The sequence below is a fragment of the Falco cherrug genome, chromosome 13 (genome assembly GCF_023634085.1).
Source record: "Falco cherrug isolate bFalChe1 chromosome 13, bFalChe1.pri, whole genome shotgun sequence".
NCBI lineage: Eukaryota > Metazoa > Chordata > Aves > Falconiformes > Falconidae > Falco > Falco cherrug.
The window spans coordinates 15,458,851-15,478,726 of NC_073709.1; positions in this window are offsets into that span (position 1 = coordinate 15,458,851).

The window sequence follows — 19,876 nt, forward strand, 5'->3', positions numbered from 1 at the left end:
CTAGGTCTTCTCCATTTTGCTGCACAGCTCTGATCCTCACGGTCTCTTCCATACTGACACTGTCTGTGTGAGTGTGAGTGGGAAGATATGCATGTGCACCTTCCAGGCTCCCAGAGTTCATCGGAGAAGGGGCAACAAGAAGGCTGGGAATCTGCAGGGAAAGTGCTGAGAAAATGTCAGATTGTAATTCCTGTGGGCCAGTGTTTTTCCTCCTGGATATCTCCTGAAAGGAGACTTCAGATCAAACAATGTTCTTTTTCTTGCCCTGATGCTAATATACTACCAGTATTGTCTGGATGACCACCACCATTTTACCAGTGGAGCCCCCTGAGAACACATCAGGACAACTTTGCCTTTGTTTAAAGAATAAGAATTGAGGTACAGAGGGATTAAGTGACTTGTCTAAGCTCCCAGTAGGTGAAACGAGTCCAGATTCCTCCTTACCTTATAGGCCAATCCCTTTAAGACCCTCTGGGGACTGGTTCGGTAAAACTCAGCTGCCGATGAACCTTTGCCCATGACAGGGTGGTGGTCCCATACCAATGCATTAGGAGCAGAGGAGCCCTTCAAATCCTGCATTGCATGGATTTCTGGGAATTCTGATCTCCTTTTAGCCCCTTCTCTCCTTGCATATTGCCAGAGCACAGGATTTATTGCCCCAGTATTGTAACATGATGGTATTTCTTCAGAATAGGTCTTTCCCTTGCATCAAAAGTAAACCAACCAACAGATGAAAACTGGAGCCTGCGTAGCCTCACGAGAAGAGCTCTGACAGCTGTTTCTATTTAGTACATGAATGGGAATGGGAGCAGAATCTACACTAGGGATGACCAGTTTACAGAGATGCATTTTATCTCTGTTCTGAAATCTTGTATTTACAAATCATTCCAGCAGCCAGCAGCAATTACCAGACACACATTCTTATCAGACTCTTTTCCTGCTACTAGTGCGCTTGTACAAGAACAGACCTGGGGTAGACACCTTCCTCCAGAGAGGCACCCCAAAACGCCTTAGGTTTGAAGGACCATTATACCAGTATATAAAATGGCTAGGACTACTGTCCCAGACATAATCCAGTTTGATTAGCAGTTGGGTTCCTGCCATTTAATTCTATGCATCAGATTTATAAAATAACCTTAGCTGGCTAGTGTCAAACAGCAACCAGGTGTGCTCAGTAGGGGAATTACGACTGACTTATTCATTGCTGTGATAGTGCACACGCATGGATCCTAGACCATGTGCTCAAAAACACAGGGCATCTTCTGTTCTCACTCAGACTAGCGAGTGTATGTCCATCATGCAGTGCAGCTCATGCAGAAATTTCCAGGCTTGTACATCATGACGTAGCTGTGATTTCAAAGGCATGGGAGCTGCACGCTGTGGTGCTGGCTCCAGGGAGTTTGTCCTGCTGGAAGTAGTCTGCTGGCATTGCTCTGCCACTTCCTTGACCGAAGCCAATATTTCCATGCAGCGCTCTGCTGCTGGGCTCACTCAGCGCTCCAGCACAGCAGTGCTCTGTGCCCTCTGGATGTGCCCTCGGGTCACTTGCTGAAGTCATTTTGTTCCTTCCAGCTCATGCCACGGCAACTGTTACAGCATCCAGCTGCGGTTATTGAACAAGAGGGTGATTACAAGAGGATGCAACTGACAGTCTTGAGGACCCTGTACAGAAGAAGGGCTTGTTCAAGAAAGTCAGAGCATGAGCAGATATTAGAAAGGAGTCTGAGACTGGAGACAGCCTCCATGGGGATTTCTCAGTGCAGGAGAAAGGTACGTGCATGGGCCAGATTCAGCAATGAAAGAGAGAATAGTGGAAGTGCACCTATGCTGAAAAAGAATCAGCAAGGCACTTAGAAGGTGAGAATCTGGGATGTAAATACTGGTTGTGTCAGATGTCTGGACCAAGCCTGGCCACCTGGCCTCCTTCTGTCTGATATCGTTACTCTGCGCTCAGCAGAACAAGGGCTGGCTTGCTATGCAAAGACACCTGGAGCCTGCCCCGTCCTGGAAGAGATACACCTGGCTCCCAGCCACCCTCACGCACCACAGAGCAGCCAAGGACAGGAGCTGCGAGGACGACCCTGGGGTCTCGTCTGCACCATGCCCACAGCGCTCAGCCAGGATCACAGTCTTGTGCCCTGGCAGGATTCATGCCCTCTCTAAGTGAACAATTTGCAACAGAGTAACCCGAGTGATTCATTCTGTCTGACAGTCTTTCACATGTAAATATTTTATATTCCTATTGAATATTTTGGGATGATTATGAATTCTTGATGTGATGAGGACCTTGCTATGTTTAAGATGCAGGCAGCAGCAAGGACTCGACAAGGAGGAAAAGCATCCAAGAATAAAAAATAAGATATCATTACAAACTACAAATTAGAAAGAGCTGGGATAAAACTGCAGGCGCATACTGCTCTTCCTTCCTCGTTTGTCTGGTCACTTTCAGAAACTGTCTGGAGCTCACATAAGGAGATTTGCATGTGGATAGATAGGGAATTGGCTGCCTCTCTCTCCTTCCCTCTCTTTCTCTCTTCTTCTGATTTAGTTTTAGTTTCTTTATTCCTGTTGAAAGATGAAATACCAACAGCCCAAGGGTCCCAAGACTGAAGTCACTCCAGAGTTTCTGCTCTGTCTTCAGTTTGCCTCTGTGTCTGCAGTGCACCCAGCAGCCCAGACCGAGCCTCCACATCCGTGCAGTGACTCTAGGCTGAAGGTGGAGGACCACAAAATGTGAAAACATCCAGACAAGTCAGTGATTACTTTTATATCTTGGTATTGATAGTGGCAGTATGAGCTTCAGGTACAAGTACCGAAATGTCTCAGAGTCAACAGGAGGGACATTTTCTGGGTTGCAATGCTCACTCTCTCTCTAGGTCTCAACGATCCAGCTAGTTGGGACCTGCACACATGCAGAAGTGAAGGGGTGAAAGATGTTAAGTCTCGATCAAGTTAGGACAGAGTTTGTCAGCAGAAATGTATCCTCTTGATTTGGACTGAAATAACTAAAGGTATGAAGTAGAATTCATGTTGTTTCTCCCTATTTATCCATCCATAAGCTTGGCTTCTCTTCAGCGGGCTTCCCCATGAGCTAAGAAAGGGACTTGTATTGCCTGTTGTTGTCACAGTGCCCTGACTGGCAATGCAATGTCAATGTCTGTGGGTCACCACCTGCTGGCCCAGATCTAAAAGTATATGGGCCTAAGCCTATCCAAAGGGTATGCGGTTTACGTTGTCGGTATATCTAGCAGGATTAAGAGTAATACTCTTTCCAAGGTTTCTCCAGGATACTGGTTGTCCCCTGACCCCACTGGTCTCAGCAATTGCATCTCCATAGAAATCCCATGACAAAGAGCCACACTGCTATCTGCAGAAGAACCAATTCTCAGAACCCTCTCGTGAATAGTAAAGACACCTTTGCCTTATTTATGTGGTGACAGAACAGAAGCTAGCATTGGCTTTGCAAGAGTGGAAGCTAATTTGGACAGGCCCAGACTAAGAAGTTGACACAAAAAACACTTATCTGCCCCATGACACATCTTCCAGGCCCGTCCACCTCTGCTCATGCAGCCCTAAGTAGTTGTCTGCAAGAACAGCCCCCCATGACTGTCCATGCTTAGCGTGTTGCCTGCAAAGACAAACCATTCCACTGTGTACGAGGGCAATGTGGCTGACCAGCACAGTGAGGGGAGCGCTGAGCTGAACAAGCCCAGATCAGGATTGCACAAAGGACCCTGGTTCGCTGATCCCTGTCGTGCTGGCATCAACGTCCTGCACTGAGCATTAGGGTTTCCGTGTGTCCCCAGGGTGCGGTACACTGATTTTGCTTGAAGTGCAATTTAAGATTGATGAATTCACAGGTTTTAAATCAACTGCAAGCATCCGGGCTGGCCCCTTGATGGAGGCTATTAACTTAATGAAACTGAAAGGCTGTGAAGTCAGATAACAGACATTAGAGTCTTTATTTACCTAGAGATTTAAGGAGACCTTTCTGAGGTAGCAGACAACTTTTTTTTTGAGAAGTGTCAGCAAGTGCCTAACAGCACTTCCCAGGCACATGTACACACACACTTGAGCTGCCAGGAAGGCACTATGTGCTGACAAGTGCTCATTCCCTCTCACGTTGGCTGACAAGTAGTACGTTGTGGCACAAGAAGAAAGGCTTCTTTTAAAAGCTCAGTTTCTGCTGCAGAGGCTGTCCAGTTCCAAAGGAAGGATACACAGTGAGAACCGGGGTGCCCCCCAAAAATGATGCAGCCAGATGATTAACAGATGCTCCTGATTGGGTATATGCAAAGTCACTCAACAAGTCAGCAGCAGGGCCAAGGGCAGAGTGCAGCTCTCTTGACCACTGCCTGGCTGTGCTGGGCACTGGGCACCACAGCTTTCCATCACACACTTCAAAAGGACGAGCCAGAACAGTGAGTGAGCTGAGATTTAGTAGCAACTGGGATCCCCCTGCTCCCTACCTCATGGTTAATGCATACAGTATAGCACGTGCGTGCTCATTTTGTGCACAAACGTTGCACGTTTCATCTGCTATCTGAAGGACTCTCTCTGATAAGCTCAAGCCTTATGTTCCCTCCTCTCCCCAATCCCATACACAGCTGCAGTGACATGGTACACGGTTTGAATGCTCTGGTGGCTGTGCGTGAGGCTTGGTCACCTGGCTCACTGCATTCGGGAGGGAGCGGGGAGCAGCAGAGCAAGTGCCCAGCACGTACAGCAGCCCCCAGTTCCCCACTCATGCAGAGGCAGTGCTGCAGCCTGCCCTGCAAGGCATCCTGGCATCACTGGCAGTACCAGGGAAAAAGCAAGGAGGACCTGAGTAGGATGGACAGCAAACAGATATAGCATCCCCACCCAAGCCCCTTGTCTCCTCAGCAGTCAGCTCAAGGAGGAGAGAGAGCGTTTGGAAAAAAACCATAGGCACCAGCTCCAAGTCACTGCCTTCACTGCAGCCAGCTTACATGGTGCTGAAATCCCACCAGACTTCACAAACCACACAGATTTGTGATGACAGCTGTTAGGGCTATGGAGTAGCCTCCTACAAGGCAGTAAGGATGTCCTGCTGCTGAGGTAATTTGGAAGAACAATCTTTAAGTGAACCACTGCTGGTTGCGTGCATTTGTAGTTACGCCTCCCTTGTTCAAAACGGCCAGCTTGCTCGCTCGCTGGGGTGCAACAGGGCAAATTCTCTCTAGGTCACCCCTATCCTGGAAACCCCTCTGCAGAGCCCGGCCTATCTTGGTGAAATGTACTTGGAGTCCTCCCAGCACCAGACAGAATGACTCTCAGAAGCGTGTGATAGAGGATTTAAGTGTCAAAATAACTAAGGAGTATTAGTGAATTTATCTTAGCTAAATGACATGTTTCAATTTACATGAGGCTGAGGACTCTTCCACTCAAGCTCTTATCCAGATGATTTGCTCCTGTTCACCTAGATATTACTATGTCTTTTCTTAGAAAGTGCAGGGGTCACTTTCTGAAATAGTGTTTGCGTTCAATTCTCTTCAGGGAAAAAAAAAAAAAAAAAAAAAAGCAGTTAAGGTTTACCTTTTAAACCCTTTCCAGTTTCCAGTTTTCTTCTTTTAGTGATGTAACACCTCTTTGGATTTTCCTATGGGCTGAATGCATTCATTAGTCTGTAGCAAAAGGATTACATTTAAATTCCAGAATAATCTTCCATCTGCAGGAAGTCGAAATCAAGTATTATATCTAAGTTCTTGTTTATGGGCACAGCGGCAACATGATTATGATTCTATGCTTCTATCTATAAAGCCATGAATCTGTTGTGAGTATCACTGAAATCATAACAGCATAATCCAAGAATCATAACAGTGTAATCTCCAGATCTGACTATAACAGAAAAAGGAAGTGTACTTCTGTATGGAAAAAGCCCTTAGTAATAGTAATAATGCATTTTAAAACTCCTCAGTTTGCACCCCTGTTCCTGGTGTTGTGCTTACCCTGCCACTGCTCTTCTGGGTCTTGATGGTGGCGGTTTCTCTCTGATGGGATGGGATGGGATGGGATGGGATGGGATGGGATGGGATGGGATGGGGGTATGCCATCAGCATCTGGAGTCCTTCACTGGGAAGAATATGATGTCGATGTTGATGGTTTCTTCTTCCTCACTCTATGGTCCTGTTTGGGTCTTTTTTTATATGTCTGCTTTCATATCTTGCCCTTTCTTCATCAGTCTGTAACTCCACATTACATCCAAATTTATTAAGTATGGTGCATTTTACATATGCTAGATACTTGTTCCTTGTTCTCTTTGTTGCCCAGAATAACTGTTTTTGTCCAGCTGCAGGACATTTGCCCGGCCACATTTCTTTAACTGGTCATTGCCAAGTTGTTTACACCCATGTGGCTTCCAGTACCAGCCTCTGCCCCATCTCCTACCATCCCACACCTGTACTCTTCTAAACACCATACCCCCACTTCCCAAGGCCTGTTCTCCAACCAGACTTACATTTGTGCTGCGTTGTGATGTTAGAGTCAGAAATACAGTTATACCACAGAAAGGTTAAAAAACCCCAAACAAACTGGCCATAGCTACCCGGTCAGTTAGCAAAGCTGCTGCTACAGCTAAACCAGATGAAATAAATGTGCAGGCAGGTCAAGAAAGGCTCAGGCAGAGCAGACCTGACAAACCTCAGCCCCGAGGTCTCACAGACTCGGTGCAAAGCTGGTGACCTGTAGCAACAGCAATATTGCATTACAGGGCTACTGGTTTGCCCAAGGTCTTTCTGGAACTTCTTATATGAAGTAACTGGACTTTCAACCGAAAGTGCAGAGCTCCATGCCTACGAAGCCGACAGAGACCCACCTGCTGCACAGCCCCTCTGATGCTGTCCAGGCATTTTTGCTCTTCACTGTCACAAAAATCTGGAAGACTGAACACAGAGACAGGGAGTTTTTTCTTTATAAATCCCTGTGGCTTTCATTCCTCCTACCCACTGTCTGCCACCTCTAATTAAAGTGCAAGGACCATGTCAGGAGGATGGTGAAGTAGTATCCGGACTGCAAAATTTGTTTCCTAGCCGTGTCACCAACTTACCGACTGACATCAGGCAAAACCACAGTCTGTGCCCTTTGTTTTTCCCTTTGTAAGGAAAAGATGACATTGCTTATATATCTCTGCAGGACTTTCGGAGGAAGGACAGATAATGCATTGACCCCGATGGGCAGATGTGCTCTGACAACTCAGGCAGTGAAGAAAGTGGCTAAACCAGAGTAATTATCTGACCAGTTTTTCATTGGTTGTGGTCCTGAGGTGGAGAAGAGAAATTCTGGAGACCACCGAATGGTAAATTTAGGTAGTCTCCGAGGGATTATTCACCTGCAGGGGATGGTGAAAGCACAGTGATTCCCCACTTTTCCGATATCCCTCACATGGTCAGTGCCAGGGATGGTCTGGGGATGACAACCTAATCCATGAGACCTGTGCCAGCTGTGTACAGGGAACTCCTCAGCAGTCAGGTACCCATCCCCTCTGGCAGGTCAACAGGATGGAGAAGGTCTGATAACCTTTCAGAAGCAGTTCTAACAGTGCTAAGAGGAGCCGTCTCTCTTGCAGCCTGCCTCCCAGAGTAAGGATTTCTTGCGGATGTTCTCATCCTAATTCACTGTTTCATGCCTCCCGGGCTGCAACTACAGAAGCATGCCATTGTGCTCAGAAACATTTCTAGTGCACTGCTGCTGGCTCCATCATCAGAAAATTGTGCACTATCCACTGGTGAGTGACTTGTGTGTTAAAAGTCACCCATGGGCCCCTTCCCCTGTTCACACAGGGTGGTGCACCCTCTGGTTACTAAGAACCTGCACGTTGTTTCAAGCTGCTGGTAGCCCACGTTCCCTCTCCATCACTGTGTCACGCTGCCCACTGCATTCTAGTTGTAATACTGTGTGCCAGAGGGCTGCTACTGCTCACGGTTGTGCTGGTGCAAGTGGGCAGCGGTCTTACTGGAGACTGACAGATATGTTCCAATGTGGGTGAAAGCAGAATTCGGCCTTCTCATTCTTAGGCACATCTCCTGCAAGAAGTGCAAAAAATTTCCATAATACAAGTAATTACATCTCCTATATCTTAGCCTTCAGCATTAGTCATAGTTAGTGACCTGGATGTAGCCCATATCCTAAGTCAGGATTGTAAATTTTGGATTTTCAGCACAGCTGATAAAAGGCATCAGAGAAAAACCCTACAAAAGCACAATGAAATTATAACCATTCCTGCTCCTCTTCCCTGCCAGAGGCTTTTTGCCCTTTGTTTGTTGCAGAGCTGGAGAAATAGCAGACTGACTGAGTGTCCCATTTCTTCTCTGGCAACTGGCCCTCCGAAGGCAGCACCCTTTGCCCTTTCCTTTCCAGCTGGGAGATCGCTCCTTCCCGTGCCCTCATTACCGGTTTTCCCCCTGCTTGGCCCAGTCTATCCAAAGTGGTGTCACCACTGGGTGGGGGAATGGCATCCCCTTAGCTTGAAGACACTCTGGGGAGCTGAAGGTGACCTCTGTGAAAGATAACAACCAAATAAAATCCATTATCATTTGAGAGAACAATAATTATTAAATCCACTGTGAACTACTCTAACCTACCCCTCCTTTCCCCAGGTCTGTCTGGTTACAGGTCCTTGGATCACAAACGCAGCTTGAAACAGTCACCCCAAACTGAGATCAGCTGGAGTTACCTAGGCACACACCATGTCTTTGGGAACAGCCTGGCACATGAGAAGCCCCCTTGGGATCTCCACCAGCTACCACAGAAAGGTAGCCAGCTGCCCTGCCCAGATACCTGGGGCAAATTCAGCATTTACCCTGTAACACCTGAGGTGGATTGTACGAGGTGTTCCTTCTGTTTTACGAGGTGTTCCTTCTGTTTTGCCCAAGACCAAACCCAGAAAACTAGCTGCAAGTGAGCCCTGGAGATCAAGGGCTGCTGCCAGCTGCTCGGGCAGGGTGGGCAATAGCCACGCAGGGACCGTGCACCTACATGCTCCTCAGAGATCGGGGCAGCCCCTCAGCTTCTGGGTCTTTGAGCCATTCACAGCCCTGCCCCGACCCTGTCTTCCCCATCATCTTCACCCCCAAAGGGGAAACGGATGGTGCTTCTCAAACCGGACTGGCCCTGCCCCATGGGTTTAGTCTTTTCACTCCGTCATAGCTGGATTAACCCTCCCGTTCATCTGGACAAGCTGATTAGTTAAAGAACTTGTTTCATCCCTCTCTAGGGCTTTATTTTTCATCTGTCACTTTCCTCTTTATTACAGTAAGCCTCTGCCCCTTCAGCTCTTTCCATGCTCCTCACTCACTGCCCCCTCCATTTCCCTGCCACCAGCCCTTGCCAGCCTTTCTCCACTGGGATGAAGGAGAAGGACCTTCTCCTTTACCCCAGTGTGATATGTCCCTCTATCCCTTCATCTCCTCCCTTCAGACATCCCCTTTCACATAAATTGAACTCCAGTTTATTTCTCCAGTTTATTCTTTTATACTCCCTTCTGTTTCATCCCCTGGGGCCGTGCTGGCCCAGCGCACAGGGCTGTGCTTGATACCCTGGTGCTCCTGCACATGCAAAGGCAGTCAGAGGCAGCCCATCGTCTCGGGGTCATTCCTCACCGTGCATGGTAGTCTTGGGTCAGGAGCCAAGGAGGGAGGTGTATGCAGGTAGTTGCCCTGTAGAAAGCTGCCACATTGGTGCTCGTTTCTGGCCGACAGGAGCTTTGAACCACGAAATGGAGGCTCCAGGACCTTGCAGCCCATTGGGACAAGAGGGGCTGACCCCGGCAGCCTTCCACAGCCTTTTGTGGGTGCAGCGACACCACCCTCTCAGCATCCTTACTCATCTCAGCAGTTTGAACGTGGCCTTAATTCTCCTTCTTGGCTCTGTCTAGGGTGTTAGTTATCTGATCCTGACCATTTCTCCCTCCTCCTGCCATCTCCTCTCTCTGCTGTTGTCCTTCCAAGTGCCCCTGCACATCTTTCTCCATTTCTGAGCAATACAGACGAACCCTCCAAATGGTGGGCAAGTGAAATGTATCTTTAGGGGAAAAAAAAAACCAAACAAAACAAACAGAAAGAGCCTATAATTATGCTGCCCCTGTGGCTGCCAGCAACAGCCCTGATCGCTTTGATTGTACATTGTGACCCCTTTTGCCATGCTCCATCTGTTTGTTTTTATAGTCTGTGAATCTGCAGCAGTAAAAGGACCGTGTCTTCTTATTTGTATCGGCAGGGTCCCCTGTGCAATCTGCCCCAGTTCTGACCAGGGCCTTGCTCTACAGGAGAGATAAGTAAGAATAACAATGAAGAGTAGGAGCTACAGCCAGCAGCGCAGCCCTGCTTCGGGAGCAGAACAAGACAATTAAGGAAAGGATTTTCAAATAATCCAAATGAAGAATACAAGGGAATAAATATTTAATACTCGGTCATGCAGCTTTATCCTCTCTAATAATCCCTAATGTTTCTACTGTGTCTTTCAGAAGAGAGCAGTGCATAAAGGGCAGATGCACCATGTGGCTCCGACAGGCAAAGATCCCCCTTCCCCCAGTGGGATGGTGAGTGTGCAGCTACCCCCAAGGCACGGGGGAGTCCTTTCAGGGGCAGCAGCACCCATAGCCCCATGGAGCCCTGTTGGAACAATATATTCTGCTTAAGCAGTAGCTATGGCTATAGTTCCTATTCTTACTCCCTTCGACTCTACGGGCAGGATCATGCAGGGATTATGGATTTTTCATACACTAATATTCTGTTCAAAATTAAATAAAACCAATTCACACTTTTTGCAACACAGTCCACATTCCCCTCTGTCTAGGGGTTCTGCAAGTATTGTGAGGGGCAGAAGAAAACACTCTTCATGTGGAGAGAGGGTGCACTGACCATAGCTCTCCTGCAAAAACTCTGCATCCTCCCAGACAATGTCTCTGCCCTCCTCTTCCCCAGGCACTTTCAGATGCCAGGCTCCACTCGGGAATTCCCAGCACACACCAGTGCCAGTACGACAAATATTGGTGACCAGGCTGGGTCAAGGGGAATCAAGGACAGTGGGAAGAGACAGAGAGATTGCCAGTAGGTTGGGCTGGCCAAAGAGGGCAGGCAGAGAGGCTGTGTATGCGTGTTGGAGGATGCAGAAGCCAGCACCCGTGATATGTGCAGTGGGAGTATTTCATCTCTGTGTGTGGAGAAAGAGAAGGATTTCAATGTTTTGTGTTTTAAACCTTTTTTCCCCTTCCTTGGATATCAGTTGCAATTATAAGCCATAAGGTGTTTTTCCACAGCTCAGTTTCAGGTCCCTCATCCCAAGAGGAAGACAGGCTGGCAATTCAGAAAGGCATTTTCCATCAGCAGTTTCCACGTGACCGTGAGTACAACACTGCATAGTGGCAACCTTAGGAGGAGAAAGGAGTAAAATAAAGATTTGCTGAATAATCCAGGTTAGAAGTGACCTTCCAACTTCTGCTAACCTCAGAGCTGACTTGGGTTACTCAAGGCCTTGTGCAGATGTGTTTTGAATATCTTCAGGAATGGAGATCCCAGGACCTCTCTGGGCACCTCTCTCATGACCATCCTCATGCTGAAAAATTTCTTCCTTGTGTCCAACTGGAATTTCCCGTGCTGCACCTGGTGATGACTGCCTTGTGCCTTTTCACCTCTGGGAAGAACATCTTCACTATCAACCCTTTTAGGCAGTAGAAAACAGCAATTAGATCTCCCCTTTGCCTTCCCTGCTTAAGACCAAAGAAACCAAGTTCCTTCAGCCTCTCTGCACTGTGGGCTGCAGCTCCCAGGCATCTTGGTGGCCTTGCACTGGACTCCCTCCAGTTGGCCAGGCTCTTTCTGCTACTGAGAAATTCCAGATTGGACGCTGGGCACGAGATATACCCTCACGAGTGCCAGATAGAGAGGACTAATCACTTCCCTCAGTTTGATGGTCAGCTTATCTGTCCAGATCTGCCCCTAATAAATCCACATCATGGATGTGTCCTCTACAGTTCTGTGTTACGCATTGCATACATGTCAGAAAAGGTCTCAGGAGTTTACTGATGAGCAACAGGCAGAATGTCTTTTTATACTAAAAAATGAAAACATTTGAAATAATTAATGTTTGAAAATTACCAAGAGGGAAGAGATTTTAAATGTTCAGTAACATTTAAGGGCAAATTGTGTGTGTATGCTTGTGGGATATAAGTGAGTAGGTGGCTGAGTGGGAGTCAGTGGCACTATAAAGGAATTCTTGATGATTTTTAAAATAAAAACCATTAAGGAGTAAGGAGCCAACAGCATGAAATAGCAATTATTATGAAGCGTGATCTCATTTCTGAATCTGGTATGAATTTCAGGCTCTGCAGTTATTACATTTTGAATAAATAGCAATTAACATCTAAGGCTTTTCTATTTCTCTCCTTTTTTTTTTTTTTTTTTTTTAAATTCTGTCTAACAGACAAACTTCAGCCATTCTAAAATTCAAATACCTCCAAAGAGAATGTCAAGACCCCTACATCACCACTAATGGTAAAAAAAATATAATCCAAAGTGTGTTTGAGATTTTGCTGTATCTTCCTGGACTGACATCTACTGACCACTTGTGGGCTGTCACTTCCTGCAGTGCAAAATGCCTGCAAACCTTGTACTGACTTGGCAGCTGGTTGGTATTTCAGCTTCTTATTTTGGTGCCTCACTGCCAAGTTTAGACTTTTTTTCCCCTTGTTTGTACAATAAGACCCATAACAAAGTTTTGCAGACCATGTTCTACCATTGGGGGCATCTGAGCAACTCCACTTTCTGCAATTTGCTGACAGTGATACAAATACATATGCTAAGTCTCCAAATGGTGCCTGAAGAAGTAGATGTGGGATGCCACCAGCACCTCTGGAACTTGTGAAAATGCAGCACAGAGATGAAGCCTGGAGAGCTGGAGCTTCAGGTCACTCCTCCAGTCCTGTGTTGATGCTGTCAGAGACATAACATTGAAAACCAATGAAAATGCAGTTACCAAAGAAAACAAATCTAATTCTCAGATGGTACCATTTCCTTTCACTGGAAGACCTTTTCTAATCCATGTTCTTCCCCTGATATCTCTAGTCAGTATGTCTAACATGTACAGTAAGAAAAAAGCTTTGAAGATGAGATGAAACATCCGCATCAATAGATAAAGCCATTTTTTTAGTTTATGAGCTCCTTAAAAAAAATCCAGTGTAAGTATTATTTATTTGCTGTAGAACAAATGTAAGATTAGTGACCACATTCACGTTTCTTTGTTATCATCTGCAAGTCCTGTAGGAGCAGTCTATGGACTCCTACGAATCTGCAGAGCTCAGACTGAAAACTATTGCAGTGATGTGTACAGAACAGATGCACAGCCTGCAGAGCAGCAGTTAAATGGTATTCAGCAGGGTATGAATGCTTCTGAACAGACAAAGTATTTCAGTATTAGCCTCTGTTTAACAGAAAAGTGCTGTTGCTGGAAGACTGATACAAGTTTCACTTCTGAAGAAGCAGCAGTGCTACAGCCCACTTGACCTGAAACATAGGAACCTTACTAGGCAAGTTGTGCAAACAGAGACCACATGCTGCCTGTTTTTTAAAAAAAAAAAAAAAAAAGCAAACAAAAAACCCCACAAAGGATTTCCCACCCCCTTTCCTTGAGAGACTATTCCACAGCCAGATAGGTGCTCAGTCAAGATTTGCCTTTAGGCTGAATAATGCAGTTTGCTGTTATTTTATCTCCCTGGCTCTGTTTTACATATTGCCTCCATGTATACATTTCAGATCTCCCCTGAAGCAAGCTGGGGTGTGTGCAATACCCTCTGAGTGTGACACAGACGCCAGTTGTCCTTCTCCCTGTATTCCTGCTCGACTCTACATTACTGTCTGCCGGGCACAGTGGGGAATCTGGATGCAGAAGTTTCCTGGAATGTTTCCTCTCTGCAAATGCAGGATTTTCCTTCGCTGCTGCAGGGGTGCACCCTCTGCTGAGGTTTCCAGGGGGCAGAAGCAGGGAGCCGAGTGGTGTTTAAACCAGGGTCACTTTCAAACGCTTCTCCCTCCATGAAGCACTGGCTGTTCCCTCCTGGTATTTCATTAGATGGCAAGCGGGAGCCGGCAGAGATGCACTGGGGTGAGAACAGGGAGAGAGGGGCCCCAGCTGCAGCCCCCTGCCCTCCCTCAGCCCCTGCAGCCTCCTGCAGCTGGACCCCTCCCCAGGCTCACAGAAGATTAAAGCAACTATTTTTTGAGGGGTTTTGTTGTTGTTTTCATCACCGTTGTTGCCTTTTCCCAGTGCCATGCCCATCGTTCCAAAGAGAGGAGTGAATATTTGATTGCAGTAATTAGTTAATCAGTAACTGGCATAATTTTTTCCCTGATTAATGCTTTGAATAATCATTGCAGCTCGATCTGTAGGCAGTCCTGTTATCAGAGTCACTTTGAAAACAGCTTTGAAATGATAGATCTGCATCCTTACAGATAAAATTAGACAGGTCAGATGCTCCACCCTGTGAGAACGGTTCCTTCATCGAAGATGGTCAGGGAAAAAAAGATCAAAAATGCGTTCTCTTCTCCCAGCTCACTCATTCACACAACCCTGTAGGTACCATGCTGGATGGTCCTGGGGAATGGGTCCACATGGAAAATTTCAAGCTCATAGGGCAGATGGAGGCACAGGATGGGCCTTCCTTGAAATGAGGAGCAGGGAAAACATGTGTACAAAGACTAATCTGTATCTGTCCCTAGAGCTTATTTAACTGCTCCAGGGGAACGGTGAAACAGAGAGACCACATGCTGATCTCAGGGAAGGGTAAACTCAGTGTGGACTCTGTGCATTTATACATACATATATAATGTACATGCAGATATATAAAAATATAATTGTAGATATAATATATAGTTCTCTCTATATAATAAGAAAAACATTAAAACTAACTTCACAGAAAGAAAAGGATGTGATCTCCTCCTCCCTGCAGGAGTAAGACCAATTCCTAAAGTGGTGTCAAAGTTCAAAGCCTTGCTTTGGAGGGATGAGCAGTGCTCACTGTGGATCCCTATAACCAGGCCTAGGTGGGAATTTTTCAACACCAAAATTTTTTGTAACAAATTATTAATTCTAAAAATCCGAATCTCTCCAGAAGAACATCCCAGCTTCAGGAACAGTCCCTTTGGTTCCTAAGCAGGATTTCTAAGAGAAATGTGAGAGAGACAATACAAGTGAATGTATGCAATGCTCAGAATGCTCAATGGGAAGGGCCCAACTTTCAAAACCGTGGCCTCTCCAACTGAGTTTGAAAACCTGGACCCCAGTCTTGCTCATCTCTGGTCAGTGCTGTAGTCTTCTGCACATGAGCTATTCTAAGCATCCACTCTCAGCCTGTCACTTCTCACCAAAACACATAAAAGATCGAAAGTTTTCCCTTTTTTACCCCACAGTGAAGCAGGGATGTTTCCAAAACCCTGAAGATGCTGGGACGATGGGATACCCTTTCCTAACATCTCCACCTGTGCCACCTGATCCCAGAAATTTTAACATCTGCAATGGACACATCAGTAGTTGTGTGATGTGCCCATCAGCTGCTGTGATGGGATCATCAGATCACAAAACCCAGATCAAGAAGACAGAAGGGTATTTTCCCAAGGTACATTTCTGTGTATTTGACAGAATGCTATTGTTTTTTTATCAGCCACTGTAAGCTATCAACATCAGCCATGGGAGACTAGTGATCCTTGTTTTGTACTTGTCACCAGTGGCTAGGTAAACAGATCATGACCTGCTGCCATTTGTGCTAGAAGAAAAGAGTGAGATGATGTCTACAGCAGGTGGAAAGAAATACCCCTCTGTAACTGGAGCTATCACTGCAGGGATGAGCTGGATGGGATAAAATAGAGATGTACCCAAACCTCCTTACCCAGATACAAGTTGAATCCCTCCCTTGAGTCAGTTCTCAAAAAACCATAGCACTTATTCGTATCAGGTGGAAATCAAAGGGATTTTTAGATTAAAGGAGAGGAGAGAAGCAGTAGATTTGTGTGAGGACTGATGCTACATCATTCAGAAGAGCTGGACCCAGCTACACTGTGTGACCCCACAGACATTAGCAGGAAAGGGTTGAAGGAACCTCCCCTATGAGACTAGGATTTCCTGTAACACATACAAAGAAATATATTTAGCTATCTTACAATGTGATACTACAAGTAAACCAGGAACAACTCAATACAGTTATGATCGAGCCATCTTATCTTTATTTAAACTCAGTTATGTTTTAACTTCAGTAAAAAATTGTATCTACTGGCTTCTTTGCAATGAGGCCATTTCTTCTGACCTTTTGACCGTGGAAAGCCTCAAGTCATTTGTCTCACACCTCCAATATTTCCTGGACATTTAAATTCCACTTAGGCTACCTAATGCTGAGTTGACAAAAGCTGTCTTGGTAATGGGCACTCATATGTGTGAAACTACTACCTATACTCCTATCGTATTCTATGTCTAATGATTATTGTATAATATTTCCTACTTTCTCTTATGCTTAATACTATACTTAGACCTACTAAAAGAGTCAGGATTAAATGACATGTGAACAGCTATCAAAATGGATAATGCTATACCCCTTGCATCAGGAAGACTCCCAGAATGATACAGTCTGGCTGGCCGACACATTTGTAGTCATGAGAAACTGAGCAGGCAGATACCTCCTCATCTCTGGCTCTGGAGAAAGGACAGCTGCTTAGAGCTGCTCTCTGGCTGCTTGATGTGCAGTGGCCACTTATACGGGTGAATAAAGTAGGACCCAGACAGTGACTGAAGAGGACCCTTGGACAACTCTGTCTCATTCCTGTACTTGGAAGAGGCAGGTTGCTTACTGGTAAAGCCAGTAAAAACTGGGAGATTCCTTCTCACTTACATGATTTCAGAAATAGGTCTCATCTTCCAAAGACTCTATCTGCCTTCATAATTGACCTGATCCTGCCAATATAGAAATACCGGCAGAGGGGAAAAGATGATCATTTACTGATCTTTACTCATTCTCGTCCCAGTGGGCATGCACCAGAGACAGAGGGCCATGGACTCCCTCATCGGTTTACTTAACCAAGGGAATTTGTGCCTGGAGCTGCCCAGCAAACCCGGGACTCCCAGACCGGGGAGAGCTAAGGGTGCTGTCCCATCCCTGCTGGTGGCAGCTCCACAGCCCATGGAGACTCAGAATTCACTGGAAATGCAGGAAGCACAAGAGGTGTTAAATTTAGGCCACATTTGTTTCTGCTGTTTGAGGGAAGAGGGAGCAGCTGCCTGTGCCCTGGATCCCACATCTGAGCTGTCTCTCCCTCACGCTTGGATGCTTGGGCATGCAGCAAGTCTGGGGACAGACTAGGGCTGGGGGCAAAGGCAGCAAAGCTGGAGGACCTCTACGCACTCTTATCCCCAGGGAAAATCTCCCCAGGCTTGGATGTATTTTTAATCTGTTCCATCAGCAATAACAAACACAGTCAGAAGAAGTAATAACAGGGATTTTGCTGTGTATGAATTTGTTATCATGAAATGTAATCTCTCAATCAAATTAGAGCTGTGTTCAGACATTCTCTTCATTGACCTTGGGCTCATCAAGAGAAAAACATTTCCTTCCAAAGGTGGTCTGTTCTTCACTCAGCCACCTAAACTTTCCCCTTGTAACTACCTCTTTAATCTGTTGAAGCCTAACCACATCTGCCTAACTCCGGCTGAGTCAACAAGCAAGGTCAAAGTAGCTTAAGATGTTTTCTTTAACATAAGATGTCCCATAAAAACCACCCTTGAGTCTTTTTAGTGTCAGTGCTCGTTACTTCCATGCCTGCACCAGATTCCAAGCCAGAAGAGTTACAGTCCACCTGGATTTACCCTATTGTCTTAGATGGCCAAGAGTAGCTCTTCCCTTCATATTCTTAGCCAGTACATAGCTATGAACCAAGAAGTGACTGCTATAGTTCACAGCAGGGCTAACTGAATTTCAGTGCTGGGCCGAGTGCTACCAGTAGGTGTGAGGTGTAGTAAGTTGGTGAAGTTTATTAGGTGTCGTGGGTGGAAGACACTCACTCACCATTTACCTAGGCATAACGTCTCAGGCAATCATTTTGGGATGTCAGGCAACCTCCATCCCAGAGTGCCATTGCTTAACAGCTCACCAGGAGCTATTGCATCTGCTTGCTTGGCCAATGCTTGGTATGATGGATGCTTGGGAGGATTCCCTCCTGACCCCTAAGGCTGATCACACATTTCCCTGATACGGGTGTGCTGGGTCTTTGTCCAGTGCTCCAGCAGACTTGTCCAAACCCTCCCAGCAGAAGTTATAGGGCAGAGGTACCAAATGACCCTGCCATGTCCTTAATGTGCCAGCATGCATAATTCATCATCCTCAGATAACCTGCAGTTCTTCCACCCTTCTGGTGACTGTATCAGCATTTGCAATGCAGAGCACTCCTTTAATTTTATTTATTGAGGGACTGATTTGCACAGCAGGGCATCACTTTGTTTATTCTCTGCTATCATTGTTACCTTTAATGAAGACAATGAAGAATTTAAAATAATAATTAAAAATATATCCCCCTCAGTTTCCGTGGCAACAAGCTGGAGCTTTTTAACACTGCCACGTATTCCATCTGTTTCTTTCTTTTAAATGACAAAACAGCTTCCTCCCATACCAGCATTACATAGAGGAGAGGAGGTTCTGAGGTGGAGGAAAACAGAAATTCCAGCTAACAAACAACTGACATTACTACCCTGAAGGAAAGCCCCTTTCCAGTCAAAAGTAGTTTCCTCCCACCAATGCTGTCTAAAAAGTTTTTCTCTACACAAAAAAGGGCAGTCTGCTAGCAGCCAAGCCTCTGGGACTTCTCACACTCCTCCGTTGCAGGGCGATAAGTACAGTGGTGAATGTCTCCCTCCCTTAACTCCACCCCAAGCTAAATCAGACTCTATCAGCTGAATCTCCTTCATCTTGGTGCAAGTCTGGAGCTGGGTATGATTCGTTCCAGTTTGGAAGAGAAAGAGTAAGAACATTCTTGTGATACTGTGAGAGATATCACAACAAGGTGCCTTCCAGTAGATTCAGGCAATGCGGACTAAGGGTAATAAAACATCATTAAAGTGTTATTTTCTAGACTCAATGTTTCCCTCTCTAATCTCTCGCTCAGATTTCCTGGGTGGACTTTTTTCTCTTCCTCCTCTTTCTCAGAGTCTGTTTCGGGGCTTACCCCAGCCCATCCCCATTCCCAGAAACCTCTTGGCTCCCTAAAATGGACTCTGGTCTTGTCTCTTCCCTTGGGCTCCTAGTTTTGTTGGCAGATAAACCCTCTCCCCCTGAAGACTGGCTGTCTGCCACTGCTCAGATGTATGTCACACCTGCCTCCTGCTTAGCATCTGACTCACAGTTTAATCTGGAACCATTTGTTATATGAAGCCTCCATCTGAAAGATTCTGCTTTTATTTGCGTGGATGTAAAGCCAGAGCAATTATCCAAGATTTGGTGGAGATACTCCACCTCTTATTCTTGTGTTACCAACACCAGGGCTATGCTCAAATATTTGTAAGATCCCTTGGTCTTACAACTGATGGTCCACAGAGGAATGCCAATGAACAAAACTGAATGCTCAGAAAGCAAGCTGCGATTTGACCATACATCTCAGCAGAAGCAAGCCTTACCTTCGGAAGTATCTTTGGGATCAAACAGTTTGTAGTCTTTCTCGCTTTCTTTCCAGCTTCCAGGGTCATGGGCTTTTTCCCTGGTATCTACGTCTCCTATAGTCTTCTGCTTTCCTTGGCAGTAGACTTTGCTTTTTTTGATCTTGTGTCCCAGTATTTCTCCCAGAGCCCAGTTTAACCACTCAGAATTTTAGTTTCAGGCAGGCTGTATAATGCT